Source organism: Palaemon carinicauda, chromosome 1, assembly GCF_036898095.1.
Source record: "Palaemon carinicauda isolate YSFRI2023 chromosome 1, ASM3689809v2, whole genome shotgun sequence".
NCBI lineage: Eukaryota > Metazoa > Arthropoda > Malacostraca > Decapoda > Palaemonidae > Palaemon > Palaemon carinicauda.
Genome location: NC_090725.1, coordinates 85,763,740 through 85,791,199, shown reverse-complemented (window position 1 = coordinate 85,791,199; position 27,460 = coordinate 85,763,740). Strand labels below are relative to the sequence as shown.

The following is a 27,460-nucleotide window of genomic DNA, read 5'->3' as shown; positions in this document are numbered from 1 at the left end:
AGAAGCTGCACCAATGAAACCCAATCTGATCGAGGGGAGAACAATTTGCAACGAGGCCAGCCTTCTTCATCAGTGGCACGGGTTCAACACAAAGATGTCAAGCGTTTCCTTATAAGATGAATGGCTTCGCCAGGCAAAGGAAAACTGCGACCAACGGCCTTCCCCAGGTCTGCCCTTTCGATGATACAAGAATAAATCAGTAGATAAAGGCGCGTTGTTCGTTGATAGGATGAGGACTAAGGTCTAAGCACTGACAGTCTTGGATATTCATATTCTGCATGGCACTTCGTTCAAAGAAACACATTCCAAGTGAGATATAACCTTCAATAAACTCTTTTCCGGGATATTATTCAGTGAAATTTCAATTTGATATACGAGTAGACTTCTTGATACAAGAACAAATATAATCGAAACTCAATTATATGCATTATTCGTCGAGGGGACAGAAACGATGACCAAGATTTCATATCTGCGCAACATTCACTCGATTTTCCAAAGATAAAGGAAGAAAGACATCTCAATAGTCCGTAAACCATAGAGGAGGATCTGCCATTTGCACGAAGAGATGTGAAACACAACCCGAGTTAAGGAACCAGTAATATAACGGAATTCACGTCAAGGATAATGACCAGCAATAACAGTCCTTCTTTCTGTCACTTGATACATTGAAGAAGTTACTATGAAATAAGTCATTTGTTTTCATCGTTCCAAGAGAAGTCTCTTATTAGTTAACAAAGATTTTTAATGCGTTAAAAACTGGAATCGTTGCCATTGTTTATATAAACTACACAGATACTTTAAATCAGTGACGTTATTAATTTAAGTAGCTCTATGGGTTTCAGACGATTAAAAACTGATAAGTTATTCCAGTTTAATGAGCCTGTAAAAATCACAGCTGTGATTCTCCCACTCACCAGTTTTCTATTAATAAAACATTCATCACAGTACTGATGTTTCTATTCGTTCTATAATTGTCATCTCTCTCTCTCTCTCTCTCTCTCTCTCTCTCTCTCTCTCTCTCTCTCTCGTACAATATTAGTCTTGCCACTATAGACTGGAAAAAATATTGACAATCAAAATTAATCTTATGAAGGATATTCGACACATTGATCCAGGTGACCTATTGACCTTTTTTCGGATGTCAGTTTTGAAACGAAGACATCAGTTAATAGAAAAAAGTTTATTTCGAATCCGAACTCAAAAGCAAACGCACTCAATTGCTTTCACTTCATCACTTATGCATACAAATGGGACCGAACGCAATTAGGACATGTCGAATTAAAAAAAAAAAAAATGCTTGGACTACCGATCTGAAACGTGTGTTTCTATTAATCGTACGTGTAAGTAGACGGGAAGATTATGTATAGCTATTAGTTCGATCCGGTAACGAAACAAAATTACTTGAATACCAAGAATTGCAAACAATGAGTACACAGAATTATATACGGTACTATACCTATAACAATGCCATGGAACTCAACCTAGAGAAAGCATACCATGGAGAAGTTTGACAGGTGCAGAGTGACAGCCGGACTCTCCAACGTTTGCAGGTCCCGAATTGCACACACACTGTCAAAAACTCTGTAGATTGTTACAGCTGCCCAACAGATTGGTGACGTCACCTTCGGGAGATGAGGTAATGGCAGCAGGCAACAGAACTCTCGCTCCAAGGGATTCAGACCACGTGGTTGGTTGGAAGAAATAGAGTGAGCTTTCCCCGCCGCCTACCTTTCCTCCTTCAGCTCACTGAGTTCGTAGGATGGGGGAAAAGAAGAGCGTCTCAAGCAAGTCTTGACTGCAGCTCGAGGGGTGTTCTGCTCCGCTCCTAAAACCCAACTACAATTTGCTTCGAAACTTTGATGTAAGAACACCTAGGATTCCTCAACTGGTGCGGGGAAAGGCGAAAAAAATACCGTTATCAATTGTCAAGTGGAAGAACAGTGAGGAATAGGAAAGGGGGGAGAGAAGGGGGTAAGCAGAAAACAGGAGTAGGATTTTTTTTTACGGGGGCTTGGGATGGGTTCGCTAAACCTCAACATTTCTCTTTTCATGGTGTTTCCTCGCTGTGACAAGTTCTATGTTTTCACTTCCTGACAATGTTTTGTATGGGGGAGGATAAAATCTATAAATCGCTGACGTAACTGACCTTTCGGCGGCAGAAATGGCCTCTACAAAGCGTGGATGACGGCAAAAAATAGTAGGAAAATGGGTAGCTGAAAACAATGTGTAAATCATCTCTCTCGCTCCCCCAACGCACCCAAACCCCTTCAACCAATCAGAAACCAGAGTTTGCAACCAATCATGAAAGAGAACCGTAGAAGCTTAAAAGAGTATATTCCCCCAAGAAACATATCCTTGTCTGACTGGCCAATGACGCAACGAGACACCGAGTTTTTTCAGTTCAAGTGAAAAACACAATTGGGCAAGTCGTCTGATGTTTGAATACGGGAGACAAAAGGAATATAACATCCAGATAAGGGAAACTTAAATGCAGAATGTGTCCAGCAATACGGCACATCATAAATATGCAAGATTTCCGGTAAGCAAATTACTTTTGCTCGTAACACATCAGTTAACGGTATGATAAACTATTAAATTTTGTAAAAACAAGTCTAAAAATAGCTTAAAATCAACCAATAACAAAAGATAATCCTATTAAAGAATAAAATAGATTTCTATCACTAAGGAAATTAATGCATCTACAGGGAGCCATATTAAATTATTTACCATGTGCTGGTTTTAATAAAGTGTGATTTACAGTGTTAGAGAATATTTCTCTATTGGATAAATTTCTTTTTATTATTCATATACCAACTCTTGTAATATAAAATGTCAATGCACCAGAAAATTTTATAGTACAGCTTACTATTGGAATTTAGTGAATATTTATTATTCAAAATTCAATTGGACCCAAATGATATAATTTGGATGAAACCCGGATATAGCTATCAATAAGAACTAAAACACTTGACTTAACATTTCTCTATTCTAAACAAATGAGTGATAATGACTAAAGGATAGTGTGTTTTACAATGTACTTGAGCTAATTCAACTAATGTCTAACCCAGCAGCTCCATCTTTATTATGGATCAAGCAAGTCACGCAATGGCTGGCCGCCCAATGTCAACATTTACCTCTTTCCTCTCCTCTCGTTTCCGTGTAGTGAATGTCACTCATGTATATACAGTGTATAAAATGTCTAGACATTATCTATTTTTCAATAATTCATTGGATGGCATGATTACATTTTAAACCATTTGTAAGCTTACGCTATGCTGATTGGTAAAAAATAACTTTTTTTCCAACATTTATTAAAAGGTTTCTAATATAGCTTATATGATGATGGTCTCATATGGAAAAAAATAGCAAAATATACATCAACTTGCTTTAGATTATTTCTCAAGAAATATTTTTTTCATATGCATTAGAATTTGAACGTGTTGCACACATGATTACCTGTTATTCTCTACCAGTTTATAGGTATATAGGTATACAGTATAGTGACTTGAAAACCTTGTTTGGGTAAATAAACTTGATTAAGGACAGAGAAGATTTAGGAAACATGTCTTAATAGTAATGCTCACTTAAGAGCCCACGGACACAGACAAACCTATGGTTATCGTCACTGTAAGAACTGTCTATTATAAAATAAAATGCCAAAAGACATGGGATGTAAGACAACTACTATTTTCGATCATGAATTTTTGTCGGATGACTTATTTCACTGACTCATATTTCATGGTTTCAGCCAAGCCATAACATTAAATAAGACCTGTTGGCAACATTCATATTTTTTAGAAATATTAATAAGAAGTATACACAAATTTCCTTCAAAACCCACGCTGCTTTACAACATTCAGATTGTATTCTAGAACTCTTCGGTGTGTCAGTGATTAACAATCTTCGGAACGAAATCAAGGAGTGTGTGAAGGATGCGGGGGTGTATGCCATGTTGTACAGAGAATTTCTAAATGTTAAAATTTTTTGCATAAATCTTCGTCCAATGAGCGTGCATCATGAGCACTGCCAATCTCGGCGCGAACACTGCCGACGATGCGTGTCAACACTTAACCTATGCATAAACTAGTGTCATTGCTTGTCAATAGAGGCCATTTTTGACCATGCATTGCATAAACAGTAGCTTGAGCCATCTTGTCACTTACACAATGAACATTTCTGCAATGCTGTGCAATTTATTATGTCAATGATTAAAGTCTTTGCCCAGAGTGTGTAAAGGGTAAAATGGTACGGAAGTTTGTGATAAATTTTTTAGCAATTAAAAAATTCTCACTACACACTCATGCACCCTTCACACACTCCATGCTTTGATTAATTACTGACTAGATGCGCTGCACGGGATTGCAGAAACGAAAATCGTGCAAGTTTCAATGTGGCTTTACGCTTGAACAGGGCGCAAACACTGTTTTATGCTTTGCACCATCGGAAGAGCCTTTCGGTGCCTTGCCACGATGCATTACGGGGACAAAAAACCGAGTAAGTATCATGATACTAATATTTCATTACCATAAATCAAGAAATAAAACTTATTCCAGGAAAAAATCAAAATACATAAATATATCACATATACAAAGTAAAATTGAAAATTGCAATAACGTACGACGAACTATCATATAATTATTTTCTTGGATTAGCTGTTGGCTGTACTAACTGAACAATGCTGAAACTCCCAATTTCCCAGGATCATGACAAAGACAATAAAGGAAAGAATAGAAAACACACTTTCAAAATCCTGGGCACACTATCTACCTCATAAGCGCCATCTATGAATAATGGGTTAACTCATAATTTGCTTATGCAAAGCACGCTAAAGGATTTAATTTCCTGTTTTGGATTTAGAATGTTATTTGTATTCTATAGATCATAATGTATTTTCATTAATTTTTGCTTAGCAGTTACCTACATTCTTGCCAATACTTATCATTTATCATTTACTTTCTGACAATCTGAGGACAGTCTTGATTCATGCAGTTGGGTTGATATGGAATTTATTATATTTTGATCAATTATCAATTTTCACCGCCTTGCTGAAAATCCTCATAGGGATTTTCATTCCTTTACAAGACCAATTACGATTAGTGTGTGTATCTAATGAAAATGTAACTTTGAAATTATAATTCGCCCGTGGTTGTCACCGATTTAAATGCAAAATTTGTGCAGCTTTTGTTGAGATTATTTTTTCTTCAAATTCAACTTTTCCGAGGTCAAGGTTTGTTATGTTTCTTTGTTCATATAATCATGTGCAATTACACACCCTAAATTTTACGCTAGAGTTTATTATTTGTATTTTAAGCGGACGACAGATGAAGGTAAGAAAAATAAAGACGGCGAATATTCTTGGCATGGGATAAGAATTTCAATAGGTACTTTTTTATTATTAGAATTACATTGAAATTATAATTTTATACTACAATCAGCAATTTCGGATACGCGTTTTCACAAAATCGGATTGTATATATCATAAACGAATAACCCCGATATATTTTCATATACTTTAATCCGTAAAGGTGAATGTATGTCTAATTGGCTTATGTATTAAACATTAATCTTTGCAAACAAGTTTAGCTCAAAATAAATTTCGTGCGTGAATTTTGTGGATCAAATTTGTTTTTCTTGCGGTACTGGAAAGCTATATTAGCAAATATGAGAGAGAGAGAGAGAGAGAGAGAGAGAGAGAGAGAGAGAGAGAGAGAGAGAGAGAGAGAGAGAGAGAGATGGTAACGGCATGAGGCGTGGTAGGACCTAATAGGAAAAGATTCAGGTTTCAGACTACTTTTTGTCCTTACAATTCATGATGCATGTTTCGTCAACTCGTACTAAGAAAACCTAAAAAAGAGGAACTGTTACAACACAAACAGCTCTCCTAAAAAAATACCATTTCGAAATATGATCAAGTCCCGTGGGGTTAAAAACCTTTGGGGATTTACAATTTTGTATGCAGTATGACGGAGGCCATAAAGATATCCAAATAAAAAACCTGTTTGTTTATTTACCCCAGGGGTCTATTGTTAAAATGGTAATCAAAACGCACCTTGCTGCTGTCTTATATAAGTTTTGTTAAGGTAAAATCTGTGGTACAATATCTCAATGAGAACTTGCCTTTACATATTTTCTTCGAAAATATTGAACTTTGTAAAGGATAATGTACAGTACAACATATCCTTGCATTTCACTCGCCTTATGTAATTTTCACTACCCATCCATGATGGGAAGTATTCATATCTGCAATCACAGTTTAACATTTAGTTTTGCTAAGACAATGAACTCTGCCTTATAGCTCTTTCAGGACCAATGAAAAGTGAAGATAAAGCACTGCACCCGAAAAACGGTGTCACTGAAACAGGTGAAGGGGAAAAATAAGTATAACAACACCAGTGCCAACTGGGTCACCGTCACCCAGCCAAGGGAAGGAAAAAGGAGGGGGAATGCAGTACCACGCGTTAGTGCCGTCTGCTGACATCAATTCATTGCCTTTGATTGCCCGTCCTTAATAACCGACAGGTGGGATTGCAGATCAACATGATCAATCATCTAGAATAATACAGAATGATTTTATGGTTAATTTTTCCAAATTTAAAAGATGCTTCCATGTGATTCTCTCTCTTTCTCTCATTTATTTATTAGCAAGATCTCCACTTATTTTCAATCTATCTGTATCTCACTGATGTGCCATCCTGGTGAGCTAGGCAATAAGGGAGGTACGGCAAATCCTATTATTTTTCGGCGGGCAATGTTTCTCAAGTGAAATCCCTCTAGAAGTATATTTTTTTCCCAATATTCTAAACTAACAATTACCCCTGGCGACAACCCCAGCTTGTGTATTACAGTATCAACCACACTCATTTCAGGTACACACGATTTCATTCGCACTTGGCAATGAGAACTTAATTACAAGGATTTGAACATTGCCATTGCTCATAATTACCATCTAAACGAATCACACGGCTTTAATGGAATTTTATTTCGATGTAAATGAAGGTGAAGTGATTTCTACGAGGAAGTACAGTGACCCAATATCCGAGAGACGAACTGTTACCAACCACGATCAAAATACCATTTTTTCTTTTCTTTAAATGGAACTAGTTTGCTTTTTTTTGCTATTTTGCCAATTTCAACTTATTCATAAGATTCATTTTCAACAAAAACAAATTCGGAAAGATGTGAAAAAAAACAACAACTAAACAGCGTTGATTAACATCAACAACCATAATTCTATTATTTTACTCCTCTTTTTCTCCTTAAATAGCTTATGCCACAACTTTAATCTTTACATTCTCAAGTCCTGTAAGTCGAGGTTGTTAGCATAACGATCTTCTCAACTGGTTGGAATTATCCAAGTCGTTCAGCTACCAGGTACACAATTTACTTATTTCAAATCAGGAGCAGAAACTGGGTACAATAATATAGATGGGAATGCTACTGATCATAACAAGCTTCAAAATGAGAGAGAGAGAGAGAGAGAGAGAGAGAGAGAGAGAGAGAGAGAGAGAGAGAGAGAGAGAGAGAGAGAGAGAGAGAGAGAGAGAGCCCTTGCTTTAAAATCTTTCCAGTCAATGGAAAATGGTAGCTCCACTTTATAGCTCCACTTGGTCCGGTCAAGTCAGAATCCCAATTTGTGCTAGCCATTGTCCGTGGTTTGATTCACCTCCTTATAGCAAAGGTTATAAAAAGATGCTATGCTCTTAGAACATGAACCGGAAGCTGCATGTATTTAAAGGAAATTTATTGTGCAACTGAGAAATGCAACAGTGAAATATGAAAATATTGACAGGAGTTTCTGGGATCGTTATAAACATTTCCCGATGTGGTAACGTCCCGGATTGGCGAATGCCAGACTGGAGTCATCAGCAGCCATTGCCTGGCCATCCTTTGTCCTAGCTTGGGTGGAGAGGGGCTTGGGCGCTAATCATATGTATATATGGTCAGTCTTTGGGATATCGTCCTACTCGATAGGGCAATATCACTGTCCCTTGCCCCTGCCATTCATGAGTGGCCTTTAAACCTTAAACCTTTAAAATTCAGTTCAAACTTGCAGCGAATGTTTCCATGTCGAAAAGTGACTAATCTTAAGATATTTTGTTATTTTTCATTCATTAATTTTCATATATAGTTTACTTAATTTCCTTTCCTCACCCGGTTATTTTCCCTGTTGAAGACCTTGTGCTTATAGCATCCTGGTTTCCCTATTTAAAATAATAATGATGATGGTGATAATAACTGCACCATAGAAATACGAGGGGCCAAGAGAAAATGAGTTTTAAAAGCCTAAATAATCTAAGAGCACCATAACGCCCACCTCCAATTTCAAGTCAGTCTTTCATTAATTCCTCAAAATTGGGTAAAACGTCCGAGTAGAAACTAATTCATATACCCAATATAAGAAATATATATTAGAAAGTTAAAAGAGATTTTTCCAACACAAATTCCAAGTTTATTTCGGATTTAGAATTTTATAATGTAATACGAAGGAAGGTTTCACTCCGTTTAACTTCCATAACCGATTAGCAGCCATAAACTAAAATCAGTTTAAAGAAGATTTTGCCAGTTTTAACTAAAGGTTCTTCCACTGTATATGTTTATGTTTACATTTTCCCATTGAAAATATACCTCAAATTTACGGTGGAAGACATAGTTGCAGTACGTACTTATCAAGGGATACAATTGCATGAAGTTTAACTAATTCGAAAATGAGTGACACATAATTACAAATAAATTTTATTCACATCTGTAAAGCCTAGCATGAATAATAATTCAAAATCGCATTATTATTCGCTACAGCACAAACTTCCATCGAACTATCATACATTCAAAATGCAGCATTTTTTTTTTTTCATAAAAGCTTAAAGACCCACACTGGAACAAATCTCTGACTCTTGCACAACTTTCTCCCTGAAAAATAAAACCTTTTACTTAGGACTTCGTGTATTTCTTTTATTTTGGAACGTTAATCTAGCAACACAAAGTATTATACGCACGGGGAAAAATAAATTTTCTCAAATAACAAGATTTGATTTGAACGAACTAAACTCCTAACCCTAAACACCCTACAAAGCACAACTGGCCACCGAGCAATCTGATGAGAAGAAAAAATATCCCAGATGCTTTACAATATAATCCCTGTAACTATCTCGGGGAAACCCTCAAGAAAGACATGAAAGGAAGCGTTATGAAGGCTGGGTCGTGTAAAATTCATAGCAGCAAGAGGTCTCTGGCCCAAATCATCGTTATCGCTTCTCTATGCTAAAGGATCAATGTAACGACTCAATTGATGGCACCATCACCCACTTTTTCCAAGTAGTGGACCCGACTGTTTATTTTATATAATAAAATCAGTGCTACCCTACAAGTTTCCTTCTCTCAATGAACCATGCATCCACCCTCTTTACACCATTCACACCCCTTTCCTCTCAAATGCTGACTGTCCATTTATAACACATCATGATCAAGTCCAACATTACATGATGGTATGCGAGATAACGGGCTTCTTATGATCAGCCACACACGGTCTTGCGTAACTCCATTCGCACTTTTAATGGCACTCTAGAGCTTGGTTTGAATGAGGAGGCCCTCGTCATATCTTCGGTGGCCTCGCGGTCTTAATGGGAACTGGGAGATACAGAGGGATATGTATTATGCAAAACAGGGGGCACTAGGTCGATATAGGGGTTCAGACCTGGTGGGGAGAGAGGCAGGCAAAGATCAAGAGTGTCTGCAAACCTATTTTGAAAGCAGCAAATCTAGGGGAGTAGGGGGCAATTATACAGTTTTAAGCAACATCCCACATTGCATCATTTAAAAATACGAAAAAATAACCAGGAACGTTTGGATATTTAATAGAAATCATGAGGATGCATCCTATATTCATGTTAATATTTATTTCAAAGTAATAATGAAGTGCAGAGTGTGATCCTCGGCTCCGTCACAAACAGTCACACAAAGCATGAAGTCTGTATGCTGACAAAACGTCAAATCTTCACTGATATCCACCAGAAATTATTTACCTAGAGGGGGCACTGCAAAATGAATAATCCAGCCAGGTTTCGTTAAAATCCGTTCACCTCTTCCACGATTTTGTGTTGTATACAAATATAGATAAAAAGATCAATGAGACCAAGCTTCGCTGACGGTGTTTATGAAATCCTTGAGGCGTTAGAAATGTGGCTTATAATTACTAAGCATACCGCATCAGATCTCAAGGTAAGAGAGATGAAGGCCTAAAGTATATGACCCATCTTAAATCATTTGCGTTGTTTCACCAAAACATAAGTTGTGAAACTTGAAGATAAAAGAGTGCACGAGAAAAATCAATACACCCTAACATTCTAAAATCATTTCTTAAACCATTGTTGATTTTTTCCTCAACTGCAATTCACAAAGTAACAATAATATAAAGGAGGAAGGGAATAATAAACATTCTCCACACGGCTTTACAACGACCTTCGCAAGCAAAATGTTCAATGAACTGAGAATTTTTCCAATACCTTATATAACATGGTACTTGTATAACAAATTTCAAGGGAAAATAAAGGTTTCGAAAACCAAGCCTTCTGAGAAACTGGACCTTACAAAAACTTCTACTAATTGACACTTGAGTTTTACAATCTATGTTGAGTTAAGCAATGTCTGCCATATGCAAGGGTCTATTAGTAGACAAAAATTCCCCAATTAGGGGGAACCACTTAAGGCCATTTTATTATCATGATGACAGTCTTGTGTACTCGTGCAAGGTCAAGCATAATCAACTCGTTCTTTCTATGGATTATTCTTTCCACGCTATTAGTAAAAGTCTTGAAAGATTCTCACTGACGGGAAAATCAAAAATTATACTGAAACGTAGCCCTACTAAAAGAGATACAGGAAAAAATACAAATGTCAGCAGTAATGTGAAATTAACCACAACAACTTAGCAATCCTCGCTTTTTACGGTTAATGAAATGAGTAACAGCTGTCGTATTTTATGGTCGTCTAAGGGACAACGGTTACATAAGCGAACCCAAAGTGGAACGCACGTTTCTTTCGCTTTTTTCTTTTTTATACTACTGCTATGTAACCAGGGCGGAATGTTGAAAACAAAAGACACGATCAGTCACAAGCTTCAGCAAGGACTCAAGTAAAGAAAACCGCACCTTGAGTCTTTGTAAAGGTTAAACGCCATCAATATAACTGGCTGCAAGTGAAAAAAAAAAAAACGCCAAGATGAAAACCAAGGTTATCAGTTTGCCTTCACATTCAGGCTTGCGGTCAAGCTTCAGACGAATAGCTACCTTCAAAAGGTTATTTCACACCGTTGAATTGTTACTTTGCCTAGCATGTGTAATTTGCCTTATTCGACAATAAATATAGTCCTCAAGTATGAGAAAGGTTGTGTGCCAAGTATATAAGCCTTTTAATATGCCTACGCATTCCATGAAAAACACAAGTCTGACTGTCTGTGTTGAGTAATAAAAGAGAAAGGTTTTTTCATAGTCCCTGTTTATTTCAAGGACACTGGCGTCTATTAGTGTCCGATTCATCAGCTAACTCGAAAACTATTTCCTATTCGGAATTCTGCTCTTCAGCCAATGAAACACCATATTCTCGATGATTTTAATTTCTTAAGACACATCGGAAATGGGAAGAAACAAGTCCCTATCCAAATGTTAACGGCTAATTCTTTATCAATGAAAATTGATAAAAACTACCTTCGTGTCCTGATTCCCGTTTCATTATAAATATTTCACTCATGTGGAAGTTGCCCTCATTTATGGTCAACCAGCTCATAGGGAACAGACAAAATAAAAATAACACGTAGGTATTATTGAGAGAGAGAGAGAGAGAGAGAGAGAGAGAGAGAGAGAGCACGCCTTATCATTACTTGGACTTATCTCTCAATAACCGGAGGTGTGGTAACATTGGCACGTGGTAGTCGTAAGTGTTACTTTTCACAAACTGATTCAGCAAATAAGAGATTACTTTGAATAGAAAAAAAAATTAACTTCGAAACTCATTTGCTACGTTTACGTATTCCAAGCATGATAAATATGATGTAGGAAGTCTTCAAGATACATTGCTTGCAATATAATATTCTCTAGATAATCCTGACAACGCAATCACGAGACGAGAGCCAAGTTAAAACAAGCTGAACCAGACTTTTCGCGGGTCATTTTCTTGGAGTAAAGATGGTCTGCCCGCGCGGGAACTTTGGCATGTTGCCTGCTCACACCCCTGTCACATGGTTCAGCATTCGCCCTCACTTCGCTGAACTTTTATATATTTCCTCCTTCAGTATATAAATACAAACTTCAAGTTGTGATTTTACTACAATTTAAATGAAATTGGAAGTAATGAAAACTAATCACTGCATTATCAATGCATTTTACAAAGGCATTGCTTTGGTAATGACGTAATCGGATTCGCCGAGAAGAAAGCAGTTACCATAACTTAAACTTCACATAAAATTCGGAATGATGAAAACTAGGGTATTAGTCACAAGTAAGATTTGACAACTATAATAAAAACGTTTTACTTCAATACTTATCGGATAACAAAATTGTAAGGAGGGCAGAGTTTTTGTAAATATTCTTCTGATTATGATGCCATTTATTACTCTCTCTCTCTCTCTCTCTCTCTCTCTCTCTCTCTCTCTCTCTCGAATTATTGTCGTGCGGCATCCAAGCTATTTTCATTCCTCTAATCATTTCTATAGCACAACCGCTGTGGTTTTTGGTCACCGCGACTTCAGTTCGACAATTTTACTGGGTACTCTGCCAAATATTTTACTGTATTTTCATTCGGCTCTGTATACAAAGTTGACATAATTTCTAGTTTTAGTTTTACCTTTTCATAATTAGGTATATAGGTTTACATTATGATTTAGGGCTTTACTAGTGTTCAGATTATTTACTATTATCTTCAAGTTATTTTCACGTACAAGTTAATATTTCTTCGGAATCTTTGCACATAGAATGTGCATTCTGCTCTAAAATTTTCCCAATTGAATACGCTGGACTAGTGTATTTTTAGTATCAGTTTCAAAGTAATAATTTCTACGAGTCCTGATCCCTATGCACAAAGGGGGAGAAATGAAGAATTGAAATCACAGCCTATAAACGAAACCAGTAACAAAGAATTGATTAATTGAGACAGAATAGCAAAACCGTTCGCTCTTAGTTCAAGCTCACGAGAAAATTTCTTGGTCATGGGGAATATTGAGCCAAATTTATTCTTCAGGAAACGTCACGCCAAGACAGGTACGCTGGCTGAGTCACGTCCGAGAAAACACAACTGAGCACTCCAAATATAGCACATTCCAATTCGAAAGTAATAACGTAATGTCTAGTACTTGAAAAAGCATTGGCGCAATGCAAAATGAGAAAAAGGAAAAGAAAAAACTTCTACAGGAAAAAAAGGGATCTCGTTGATTAAAACACGCTTACGCAAGCTGACTGTGTTACTATAATATTCGTTTCCTGCAATCATCCCTAAATGGAAACATACCACTCGTAATTGCGTGAAGTCTAAGAGGCCTTAAGGTAGCAAAAGTAAATAATAAAAAACAGCAGGAAAAACTAAAGAAGTCACAGAGGGGCAAATAATAAAATTCAGAATATCTGAACAGTAAATTATTTCATGGAGAGAGAGAGAAGAGAGAGAGAGAGAGAGAGAGAGAGAGAGAGAGAGAGAGAGAGAGAGAGAGCTCAGCGAATAAGTATACCGTATTTAGCAGTTACATCCACCCGAAAGATAATACGTGCCAGAAAAGCAATCATGTTTATATACATTAATTCATTACGCTATTCTCTTGCTACTTGGCCTTTTAAACTATTCTAAGTTAAGAGTCAATGGACAATATAATTAATTGTGAGACTCATCTGTGGTATTTATACAAAGCATCAATGTAAGAGCCATGCTTACAAACACAAACAAACAAAATTTATACTCTATGTTGGCTAATCGATCAGTCTATTCAAGTCGAACATGCGGCTGCCAGTTTTATCAGACTTGAATAATACCTTTCTTTCGTATTTCCCAGTGCGTACATTCAACAAAATAACACACGAGAGAGAGAGAGAGAGAGAGAGAGAGGAGGAGAGAGAGAGAGAGAGAGAGAGAGAGAGAGAGAGAGAGAGAACGTTGCCAACTTCGTGAAGGCCTTAGGGTCATTCAGCAGGAGTTTTATTGTTTCAGCGGTCAGAAGACAAGAAACAACAAACATATAAGTTGCTCATTTTAACCGCACATATTTCCTTTCTTTCGTTTTTTTTTTTCCTATTTCATCCTGAAATATCTAGCTCTTGAAATTAATCATCTTTTGGACTATTTTTACCAGGAGAGGAGGAGTAAAGCCTTCAAATGAAAAAGAAGTCAGACCAAAATAACATATTATTAAACTTTAAAACAATGCAAATGTCTTTCTTCGTTTTGAAGAAAAATATATTCAGCTTCTAAAATGTCCACAAAGGGCGTTTCCCCTCGCGGACTTGAATTATTGATTCTACATTATATATGGAAGAAATATGTTTGGGAAGGTTAATAGGAGTTTTATTAGTTTCTGCCATTTCAAGAGCTGCATTAGATCACTTTCAAGGCACTATGTAAAGGGAGTTATTAATGAATATTACTAAACGTCCCGGTTACCATAAAATTAACATCCTACAAAGCTCTCATTCTGAGGTACTAAATTTCAGTCTTGATACGTTGACGTAACACAAGTGTAACTGAACAAAATTTGATAAGAGAAATTCCCAATGAAAAAAAAAATGCTAGAAAAGCTACACAAGGGTTTAATGAATGGTACGATAAATTTCAACAAACATCATAAGGCTATTGAGAATAAATTGAAAGAACACACATGGTAAACCAAAGTGAAATTAATTATCTTAAACTGGTTTTACAATTCACAAAAGCTATCGTGGATAAAAAGAAAAAAGTGACTAATTAAAACTATTTGCATGGGACTATTTTCACAATGAAACATGAATAAATGAAACAAACATAAGCTAAAACCAGAAGAAATGTGATACTAAGCACGTGACGTCAAATATTTTCCTGTCTGCTGCCACTTGTGTAACAGTACGCAACGCAGAGAGAGAGAGAGAGAGAGAGAGAGAGAGAGAGAGAGAGAGAGAGAGAGAGAGAGAGTTTAAATTTAGTCTCACCTCTGAGGTGACAATTCCCAAATCGAAGTTCTCGCGACTTGCGTATATATATATATATATATATATATATATATATACGTGTGTATATAATGTAAATTAAGGGAGTCAATAATAATAACATCAGATATTTTTGACTTCTCTTTCTCACCAAAACTTTAATCCAAGGCGGTCAAATGCCATGTACGAGTCAAATAGATTTACTGAACATTTGTTATTATAAACTTTATTTAAAACGATTGAGGCCTGCAGCATTTCTTTAGTTTTGCCGGCGCGGGAATCCAACTTAGGTCTAAGTTACACAAATGTGCTATTACTTTTGTTACAAGATCAGAGAGAGAGAGAGAGAGAGAGAGAGAGAGAGAGAGAGAGAGAGAGAGAGAGAGCTGCAACTTACAAGAAGTTCCACCTGCGAGGATAAGGGAAGCCCCAAACGTATACTAGACCTCTGAACTTGCATACACCGACCAAGGCCTTTTACACAGCTAATTCACTTCATGAATTCTACATGAAAAATACATGTAATGTCCTTTGGACATCATACTTCTAGTAATTTTTGTTACCTTTAAATCGTCGTAGTAAGCTTCAAAGGACGTTAGGCGGTTTAGTTACAAGTAATCTCTTAAAAGGATTACTCCGTTAAGAAGATTTGTCGCGGGGTAGAAAACTTCCGGATGTGAATGCAGTAAATGTTGAGCACCGAATCGACATCATTTCAATTGAAAACTTCTCCAGTAGTGATAAGAAAATAATGTAATACAGAATAATATACATAATACAGTAGATGCAATCAAACAACATAAGATAAAGTACATGTAGACAACATGAAACATTTCAGAAATGTAGTAGCAAATAAAAGCTAAACAGTAAAAATAATAAATACTCTTGAACAAGTACATTGAATAGACTAAGAAGCAAATGTACAAAATCACTATAACCAATAGTGAAAGAAAACATAAGGAGGGAAAGTGTTAACAGAAAACGTGATTTGAATCACAACAATAGAACGAAGTGCTTGATCGATTATAATCGATCAAGCACTTCGTTCTAAGATCGTTACAAATTCAGTTTTCTTAATTCGTAACACTTTCTATGAGGTTACGTGTTACTTTTTTTTTTACTTTAATTTCTAGTTGGAATCGAGCATTGGATTAATAAATGCACTGGAATCTACACATATCAAGCTTTATAAGTAAAAAGTATGCTATTTTTTCAATTAAAATAGATTGTTACGGATTTAAAATATTATTCCTACTAAATGAACGCCTAAGAAAATCAAAAAATAAATGAACAGTAAAATCATTTCATAGTGAGCGCCTGCATGAGAGAGAGAGAGAGAGAGAGAGAGAGAGAGAGAGAGAGAGAGAGAGAGCTCAGCGAAATGAGTCTATAAGTGATGAATCAGGTTTGATTAGGCAGAAACGATGCACTGAAGCCTCTACTGAGGTCAAGGAATCATTGAATTAAAATAGAACTATAGGCGTCTGATCAGCATCAACCACTTAAAGCTTGATTAGCAAATGCAAAGATACATAAGCTTATCTGACATTTAAATACAAAGCTTTCTGTAAAGCTGAAAAGTGGATGAGATAATTTCTTGAACTGCTGAGGCATAGAGAGAGAGAGAGAGAGAGAGAGAGAGAGAGAGAGAGAGAGAGAGAGAGAGAGAGAGAGATTAGCATTTAAAAGTTACAGGGCAAAGAACTTGATCAGCAGAGAATTATATACAAGTAAATAAATTCATGGTCAGCAAAAGCCGATAAAGAAATATTCACTCACGTCATGAATTAGTTTCTTCCACACCTTCTATACTAACTCCACCTTCCCCTCTCCCCTCTTTCTCGCTGTAAACAATTGTCTCAAAAACGGCTATATTTATTTACGCCCTGCACGAAACACTTAGCGATCATTTTCTAAAAATAATGCATGTCCCCTCTCAGCCTCCCAGAAAAATATTGATTGTATATCAAGAGATTTGTGTACTCTTTTATTTGTTTACTCTCGAAATATGAGGTGAAAAATGTAATTCTGCTATAATTTGAAGATATCAAAAGAGACACAGGGACATGGATTACTGCTAATTTATTGTCTAACAAATTATACTGTGTAGGGTTGTACCTGGCGATCTGCTGGACAAAGGTTCGAGACCTGCTCAAGCTCTATAGTTCCTTGTGTTTGCAACTTCGCAATCATTTTGGCATAAGGATTGGGGGATGATTTGGGCATCCTGCTATGTCATCAGCAACCATTGCCTGGTCCTCACTGGTACTAGCTAAGGTGAAAGGGGGGGGGGGGGGCTGGGCGCTAATCATATATGTACTGTATGTAGTATACGGTTAGATTCTAGTTTTAATGTCTAGCCTACAGCACACTTTGCTTCAGCTGTTCAGTGCTTATTATAATTATTGGAAACCAAGCTACAACCCTAATAGGGATAGCAGAATGCTTTAAGGTCAAGGGCTCCAGCAAGGAAGAGCCTAGAGCGGAAGAGGAATAAAGAAGTAACGAGTAAATTATAGATAAGGAATAATAATAAAGGTAAAATATATTCCTACCACTAACATTATATAGAAAAGTCATAATATATAAACCACGAAACGAGCCCTGCGTCAACCTGTTCAGTAGAAAAGCATTTGCAAAGACAGAAAATTTCTGAAGTTCCAAGATTAAACTACCAGATTAGGAAAATCATTCCACAATCTGGTCACAGGTGGGATAAACCTTCTAGAATATTATGAAGTATTGACCATTACGATGATGTAGAACGAACTAACTGAACGATGATGCCAGCGATTGATATCCAGATCAAGTATATGGGATTTAATAGACCACATGTTTGTGTTAATGTTTTTAAAATATTTTAATTTTCATTACTTATATCATTCATTTATTTCCTTTCCTCACTAGGCTATTTTTCCCTGTTGAAGCCCTTGGGCTTATAGCATCTTGCTTTTCCAACTAAGGTTGTAGCTCAGCTAGTAATAATAATAATAATAATAATAACACAAAATTTAGACGTGTCAGCTAGTTCCGCTCTACTGCATGAGCAGCTTAATACGTTTTTACAAAAGTCTTCAATATTTTCACAGTATTAAACGTGACTGGCTTGTATGAAATGAAAATCGAATTGAAGAATCTTGATGCACTGCAAGTTGGCTCTGCATTATGTTTTGAAACTTCACACCAAAGAAGGTTGTTCACGGTGAGAAACGTTTGTTGACAGTTCGGAATGAATAGAACATTGCTGACAACTTATCATGAATAGTACTACATTCCTCGGAAAGTTATCAGATAAAGAAACTTCAGATAAATATAGTAGACCAAATCTATTGTTAAGAAACTTATAGTTCTAGAGAAAATCAACATGCAACACTAATATAAATCTCAGCCTATGCTTATTTTGAAACTGATGTCATGCAGTGATTGGTTGTCCATGAAGTTTCATCCCTGCAATCTTATCAAAAGGGGATCTATTCTTGGCACATTTTCAAGGGAACGAATGGTTTGCTGTGATATACCCATAGTTGTATCTGTTGCCATATTATGATTCTCAATTGAAGGACCTTTCACATAAATCCTTAAGGGAATATAAAACACGCGCAGAGAGAGAGAGAGAGAGAGAGAGAGAGAGAGAGAGAGAGAGAGAGAGAGAGAGAGAGAGAGAGAGAATGAAGTGTCAGAATAAAAATTATATATTTTAGCATGGAAAACGTAACCCTATGAAGATAAATTACTCATGAACAGGCAATAAAATAGCCTAGGCCTAAAACAACGAGTCACTAACTTACGCCTTTTGATCGGTTGCAACGTTTAGTTATTAGGCCTATAGTAGCTCACATTTACACAGTATATCGCCATGAAAACATTATTAATAACAAGTAACTGCATAAGTAGAGGAGGAGGAGGAATAGAAAATAACTTGAGCAAAAATTATGGCGAGAAAGTGTCACATCAACTATTATTTCGTATAACTGAAACTATTGGAATATGTTGAAGTAATATGGAAATGATAAGCTTTAAAATGCCCCTTTCTGGTAGAAAGTTGAAATAATGAATCTATCTTAAAGTGAGAAAAACATGGATAGGGAAATAAACTAATACTCATATATGACTTATGAATTACACAATAAAACAAATTCCCAAGCGGCAATTCTTCTCCATTTACACATTCAATCAATTGCAAGTGCTGCATAATAACAGCACAAAGAGTGATTTCACGATCCCCAACCCCCTAAAAGATACCCGTCTTCTAATGCCACGAAATACATAATTTTAAAGTATCTTGCCAAAGTTTAGTCCTCCCAAGGTGCCAAAAAATTCCTGCCAGCATTTGAAGTTTCTTCTTGCATAACCTCGTAGACTCTAAAAACAAAAACAAGACTCTCTCTCTCTCTCTCTCTCTCTCTCTCTCTCTCTCTCTCTCTCTCTCTCTCTCTCTCTCCTGTTCATGGAGTTAAGAAGTCGTTGCCAAATTCTGTCAAGATTCTATTATTTCAATATTATCAACATCTAAGAGTAAAAAGCTCGTGTCTACTCTACGAGAAGGAAAATTGAACTCAATCCATCAAATAAACAGAAGAGACGTTACTAGAAATAGCACACATCTACCATGGAAAAAAATAGGTTCCATCCACAAACTGCACTCGGGCAAAAATAGAGCAGCAGTGCAGCACGTTTTCTTCGTTAGCTACTCGTAACTTAAGTTTACTTGTGCACTTGGTAAATATCAATTAATAATATACAGGTATATATAATTATAAATGTGTAATAAACAAAGGTATAACGTATTATACGAGAGAGATACTTTATTTTCTGTGATTGAGTACAAAACAAACAAAGGTATTGTAAATTCGCAAAATTTGTGACTAGACGCGACCGTGAAGTAATGATATGTGGCGTCTAAGGTTTCTTCTTATCCCTAAGTTTAGGCAAAATTACCCCCCGGTCAGGGGTCATATAGCTCTTCAGAGTTCCGGCGTCAGTATACAATATATATATATATATATATATATATATATATATATATATATATATATATATATATATATATGTGTGTGTGTGTGTGTGTGTGTGTGTCACAAGAATTTACCAATCCTTATGAACTCACCATTCCTTTCAGATAGAAATACAAACCTCCAAATTAAAAAAGAACATCATACTGACACTAAAAAAACTATAAATACACTTCAAATATAAATATGGACTAACCTATACACAATCGGCGTAACTGTCTCGAGGACAGTTTGATAATAATAAGTATCTTTACACAAACACATCCCATGTGACTAGCACAATGAACCCAGACTTTTGCCTTATTCTTTTTTTTTTCGGGGGTTGGACCATATCACACCCTCTCCTTTTGTCAGTATATTGTACTTGACCTTCACACGTCTCCTTTTACAGATGATAAAGAGATTATTTCATTGAATAGAAAACCACCAATAGAGAGCGTGTCTCATGAGGAAAGATTTCAAAAGAAAAAAATATTTGAGATATGAAACAAGTAGCGGACGCTTACCTAATGTTGTCTAAGTAGGCGAGTCTTCGTTATCACAAGTCACATGTAAGGCCAAAAAAGGGTCAGCATTGCAAATAAGATGATTAAAAAAAAAAAAAAACAGTAGACTTGAAGCTGAATAAGTGGTGAAAGAATTCATTTTTAAGCAAAATTCCTGTTGGAGTGTTTCGTAATTTATTGATCGATACGAAAACATCAATAACATTATGTTTACTGTCATTAAAAGTATAAATAATAATTGCAGAAAAGCTGCACCTAATATGAGGAAATGTAAAACGAATTGTAGTAAAACGAGTTAAGTTTCAATCAAGTAATAAAAAAAGAAGCTATTACCGGGTGCTGTGACATTTACTGTTCTCAATTCAAAATCTCAAGTACTCGGGGTAGAACTCTTTACACGATGAATTTACTAGAAACATAAGAATATAGCAAAGATGAAGTATTAGTTATGAATTACAAAATCAGTTGATAATAACAACCTTCGACCCTTTATCATTGACGTCATATCCGGTAGAATAGAGATAAGAGCACAGACGAAATTCAAAATTTTGGCGCTAAAACCATCTTTCTCCAATACCAAGTACCAAAAATTTCATGATAAATTCCCATAAAAACCTAAATGAAAAAAAAAAATATATATATTCGAATGATTTGCAAATAAAACACTAAAGTTACTTTACTTCGACTACATTCGGTATTTTGATGATGATTTTCTGAAAACACTACTGGAAAATTACCTTTCAAATAAGAAAATCTGAGTAAAATTAGGGGGGAAAAAACTTTCTATTTGAAATGGTCTTCTTCATAGGGAAATTCGAAAACACAGCATGTTACAGAAATATATACCACGGACTTCATCACAACAACATAACGATTTGGGGGTACTGACATGGTACCCAGACAATTTTTAAGGGCCTGGCACCAAGTTCTCCCTCCCTCCAATTCTGCTTTGGAGCCACAAACAAGGAGCCCAGAGGTTACTGCTCTTCCTGGCAGTCGTTACGTCACTATGATGATTTTACAGAGGGGGGGGGGGGGTTACAACCTTGAACTGGTTGAGGGCGGTTTTCTTGCCGCCCAGCTTAGAGCAGGGGCACGGTGCAAGGCAATTTTCCAAGGAAAAACAAAACTTGGTTAATTATGACAGCTGCCCATTCATATAATCATATTTAAACAGTTTTTATTTTAGTGGAAAGAAAATCAAGTCGTTTTTTACAGCATTTATCTATACAAAAAATAAAAAAGGTAGGGAGAAGGCTATGCATAGCAAGTAACCAATCAAAAGTACTCTTTTTTCAAAAGAAAATTACCTCTATACTTATGAGGCATAAGCTAGCCACTATCTTTGAAGGCCACGTGGCGCTATTTTAATAGAAAGGCACAAAAATAGGTTAAATGTTAGCTGCCTGCAGTCAGAGCCGGTAAGGGTTAGAGAAACAATAGCAATTCTTCAGTTTGATCACTCGCATCTTCTGTGAAAGAACAAATTTTCTACCACTTGGGGCTTTTGAATATCAAATAGAATCGTAGTGTTATATCTATCAAATGTCTTTTCCCTTCAGAGGGAACGGCTGAAGGTGCTAGCTTTCTGTTTGGGTAGACCCATGCGAAAAACAGTTGATTAAACAATAGGCGACACTACATCGCTTAGGTCATCCAACGGGCCGCCTCGCACAGGTTCTAATATGGATGAGGCGAAAGCAGTGTTGGTGTAATATATATATATATATATATATATATATATATATATATATATATATATATATATATATATATATATATATATATATATATATATGTGTGTGTGTGTGTGTGTGTGTGTGTGTGTGTACTGGCGCACGTCTAAGGCCTTTATCCTGCAGTGGACTAGTCACAGCACAGCTGAGATATATATATATATATATATATATATATATATATATATATATATATATATATATATATATATATTATATATATATATATATATATATATATATATATATATATATATATATATTGCACTATACAAGTAGCTAAAACCATGCGACGTCTAAAATTGTCATCGAGCTGGAGGCAGAACAGTAATGAGTTGCCAAGCGTTTTCCGAGATGTGTGAAACACGAAAGCGCTAAACTTCTCTTGATCCTTCCCTTCCAGCTTGATGATATAACACAAACAAACAAACACGCACACATTATACAAATATATCATTAATTCGTGGGTAAAATTTCATAACTTCAAGTGATAAGCCACAAAATAACCAATTCCTCAAGAATTTATTTTTATCTTGGGAATACTCTATCTGCAAGTAAAGATCAAGAGGATTGTAACGTCAGTGTTATATTTCTCACCCTAAAAGCAGAGGTTCGAATCCTAGTCAGTATGGGAGCAATAATAATATAATTAGCTTTAAATGAATGTTATTCCCAGAGTAAAGAAATACATGACCGAGTTACTTTTAATTATTACTAGCTAAGCTACAACTCTAGTTGGAAAGGCAGGATGCTATAAGCCTAAGGGCTCCAACAGGGAAACAGTCCAGTGAGGAAAGGCAATAAAGAAATAACCTACAAGAGAAGTAATGTATAATTAAAAGAAAACTTTAAGAATAGTAACATTAAAACTGATCAGAGAAACACTATAAAAACTTATGTAAGCCTGTTCAATATAAATGCATTAGCTGCAAGTTCTAAATTTCGAGTATCTTTGTGACCACTAGAAAAAGTCTGATACCGTTGGCACATAAGCCTGTTGAACATCTAAGGACGCAAGGGGCTTCAAACCTCATCCCCAAAATAATTAAGACGAACTGATTACCGGAAGGCCAACGCTATATATATATATGTGTGTGTGTGTGTGTGTATACATACATATATACATACATATATATAATATATATATATATATATATATATATATATGTGTGTGTGTGTGTGTGTGTGCGTGTCTGAACGTTAGCCACCATAAAAAAAAAAACAACGGATAAGGAGGTAGCAAAGAATAAATGCACTGATTAACTCTGCCATCGGTCTAGGTTTTGCAATTTCATATATATTCACTTGCAGTTGCCTAGTGCTAATAAATTTAAGCGACACGTTTATATTCTAGTAAATGCAAAACATTCCGAAGGAAAGAAACACCCCATTAGGTTTAACTGCTAATACAAAGCTTTCTGAAACATCTGCCTCGTATATCTAATTCCAACAAACCCAGCTCTGTGCCTATAGGTCTAGCTTTAAGGTTGCCATCGGCGTAACACATCAGGTAAACGTTCCAATTTTGAATAGCAACAAGATATATTCACCAAAATTACTTGTAAACCTTCAAATTGAATTGTTTTGTTCATAAAACATTCACTTTAATAAAATCACAACAAAGCACGTATAATTAAAATTATTATATCCCTAAAAAGTGTGTACGGTAGATAAACAAAGAATACAGTATTTCAATGAAAATGTTATATCTATAAAAAGACCAATGGAAAAAGTATGTACTCACAAAGTAACAAGTGGATATCATGCTTAAGATTACTCAACGCGCCAGGGCCCGAAACAGTTCTCTCTCTCTCTCACTCTGTCTTAGCTGGCAACTCTCTACCGATCGCTCGACGAACGTTGCTGTTGATGCAACTCCGACTGGCTTTCGAGAACAAGTGAGGCAGGCCGGTGTGTGTTGGTGAGTTTTCTATCCTTTCTTTCTGCCCCGATTACGAAAGGTGTGGTTTAAAATGTCCCTCGGAGAATACTGTATCAAGGTCGTCCTCTGGTCAAAGTCAGACCCTTCAGTAATGGTATACCTTGGGCGACAGCAAAGGCAAAAGAGCTTTCAGATGAATGGAATGCCGGCGGCACAGCAACTGATGAGGGGAGGTGAGCTACGCGTGCACCGACGTGAGCTACAGTCACCGCTACACTAGTTATTTTCCCTCTCTGTTACCTTCTTCGTTCCCCCCTCAACTGGTTTTACCGGCGGTAGGGGGATGGGATTGCCACGAGGGAAGAGGGTGTATGTGGAAGGAGGAGGAAAGAGAGAGAGAGGAAGGCGGAGGGGAAATATTACCGCATATACATGCGCACCACGCCCACAAACTCCACCCTCACAAACCTCGAATAAGACTCGCTTTCTTCTTCTGTTTTTTTTTTCATGGTAATCTCAAACCTACTTTTTATCTAGAATGTTTGGGCCACAACTTATCGCAAAGGTCAGGAAATACCAAGATAATTCCATTGATTTTCTTATATCTAGCAACGCGAGTTTCCCCCTCTGAGGATGGGTGTATTCACCCACCCCCACCCCTCGCCATTCTGTACGCCCATAGGACTTCCGCTAGAGTCATAGCAGCACAGGGCCGTGTGGAAATGCTCAAGTCTGCCTTGAATGCAAGATGTTATATGGACTCCTAGAGAAAAGAAAAAACAGCAATTACCTTAAATATTAGTTATATGAAGCAGCTACTTTGTTTTTGTTGGATTAAAAGGGTTTAAGTATTGTTATTGATATAAAACTAATTTGAATGTGTGGATTCATAAAGCTCTGTACCTTGCAAATATCACCGTTCAAAATTACTTTATCAATACAATACGGTGGTTATAGCGTAATAATTCACTATAGGTATGTTTATAAATGCATCTATAACTGCTAACTATACGTAGCCTATGTCTGGATGAAAATAAATTATGATGAAGTGAGTGTTGCAGCTGGTCCTTTACATGCGTTAGGAATACTAATTATCAACACGAAAAGGTACACAGCGCCCCCCGCCCCCCACCCTCTCTCTCTCTCTCTCTCTCTCTCTCTCTCTCTCTCTCTCTCTCTCTCTCTCTCTCTCTCTCTCTCTCTCAACATATTGTCTATTCAACTGCACACCTAGAATTTTCTGGTTTTCAAATGCAATATAAGTCTATGGCAGAGAATGAGATAAACACACTTAAATTCTGCCCTATGAAATGCAAGTATAATTTTTTTTTTAATGTAAAAACGAAGACTAGTTAAAAAAATTCAGGCTTGTCCTTTCCGCCATACAGGCCAGTACAACCTAGGCTCTTTTACCTACTATGAGATTCAGGGCCTCTGTAACACGGTTTTTTGGACTTTGCTCCTTATCAAAGCATCGGATGTAGCTGAAAGTTGACATATGTATATTTTACAACCACACACAAATTTTGTCAGCATTATCAATAACCTAAACACAATAGTTTTAATTTTTATAGAGTAAAAATGATCTAGCCGACGCCATGGCCAGTGATAACGAGCCAAGAGTCGAAAACATTCATTACGTAAGCAATGTAAACACCTTTTGACAAAATTTTGCCCCGCCCATCCACCAGACACCCATTCAACTTCTTCCATCGGCTCTGAAACCCATAACAGTCAAGAATGGCTAACAGGATTTGGAATTGCCCCCGTGGTTGCAAAACTGCATTTGTCTTACGACTTGCAACTTTATACAGTCAAGAGAAAGCCCGTGGCAATATTTACTGTAGCCTGAAAAGGTAATTATTCAGTTTCTTGTTTAAATCCAATGTTTATAGTCTGATTTGTATTTAGCGTAACAGGATTATAATACTTGTAATGTCATTCAGGCTTTTGAACATTTCTATTAACTATTCACTATGCCACCAAAGGAGAGAGAAAGAGAGGGATTGTATGTAAACAGTCTTTATATAACTATTTTTGTTAAAATTAGATTTTTGTGCTAAAATCTCCATCAGACCAACCGTGTTAGCTATGTTTTGGGCATGACTGCATTTTATAAATAAATCCTGAATAGTTTTAAGAGTTTTATTTGTACATCTAATGGGAATTTATAGAAGTGAAGTGAACATAATTCATTTATCCTTTAAAATAATTACTACATGTAGGAAAACAAATAGTAGTAAAGATGATAATGCAATGAAGGAATGATGCCATACTTTATCTTTAGCTTCAACATCGGCAATAACATACCCAGTTGCCATAATTTGTCAGCTTAATGAAATAACCTATCATCTAAAGTTAAACTTAATTTCTGAGGAGGCCATGGCTTATTGCACAGTGAAAGAATATGACAAAGACTTTATGAATGGCGGAACGATACATAAATGTGGGTGGGGTATTTGTGCTAGCGTAGTAATACTACTGTACTGTAGCAGTAGTGCCGTAACAGTACTATACATGAATTAAACGTTTAGGCCAACTGCTGGGATCCTTGAGGATCATTTACCACTTCTTACAACTACTCGAAAAATTAGTTTTTATAGCCAGAATTTAAATTTTCTGATCCAACAATGCCCATGATAGCCTTCAGTGTTATCCTGAATTACAACGAGGCCAAAGTGGGTGGAGCCTCGTGAAGTCATCATTCTGACGATAATTACTGGTGAAGGTTTAAAGCCAAAATATGGTACCAGTTATTTATTTATTTTTTTCTTTTTTACAGTAAATACGTAGGTAGCTAGACAATAAATAAAAATTACTGGACATTGGATATAGCAGTTATCAAATCAAGCTGGTCTACTACGTTTTTGAAAATTACCAACTAATCCATACACCTTGTCAATCTGATTGTGACCTATAAAGTAGACTGTAATTTCTTAGGAAACTTATTTTGTGAGTTAGACTAATAAACGAAGTGTTTTTGTATTTATTAACATATTTTGTTCGTTTGTTCATTATGACAATTCTCAGTGGAGAGGTTTCAGAGTTCATAAAGGTGTACTGCTTTGCTTTTATTTACACTTTTGTGTTATTGTGGGCAGAGGTATAGCCTTCGTTACGTATAACCAATCATCGATCGAGAAAGAGAGGAGAAATGCCGTCATAAGTTACG

At 36.3% G+C, this 27,460-nt stretch overlaps 1 protein-coding gene across 2 annotated transcripts in view; it reads right to left on the bottom strand.

Moving 5' to 3' along the window:
* The window catches only part of LOC137649483 (uncharacterized), a 742,412-nt gene that overhangs the window by 36,290 nt on the left and 678,662 nt on the right, over positions 1-27,460 (bottom strand). The window contains exon 13 of one of the 2 annotated variants that reach the window (XM_068382470.1): positions 24,151-25,051. The exons of the other annotated variant lie outside the window; for it this stretch is intronic. The gene's annotated coding sequence lies outside the window, so the exon portion shown is untranslated. The remainder of the gene's footprint in view (positions 1-24,150; positions 25,052-27,460) is intronic. 2 annotated transcript variants of the gene reach the window in all.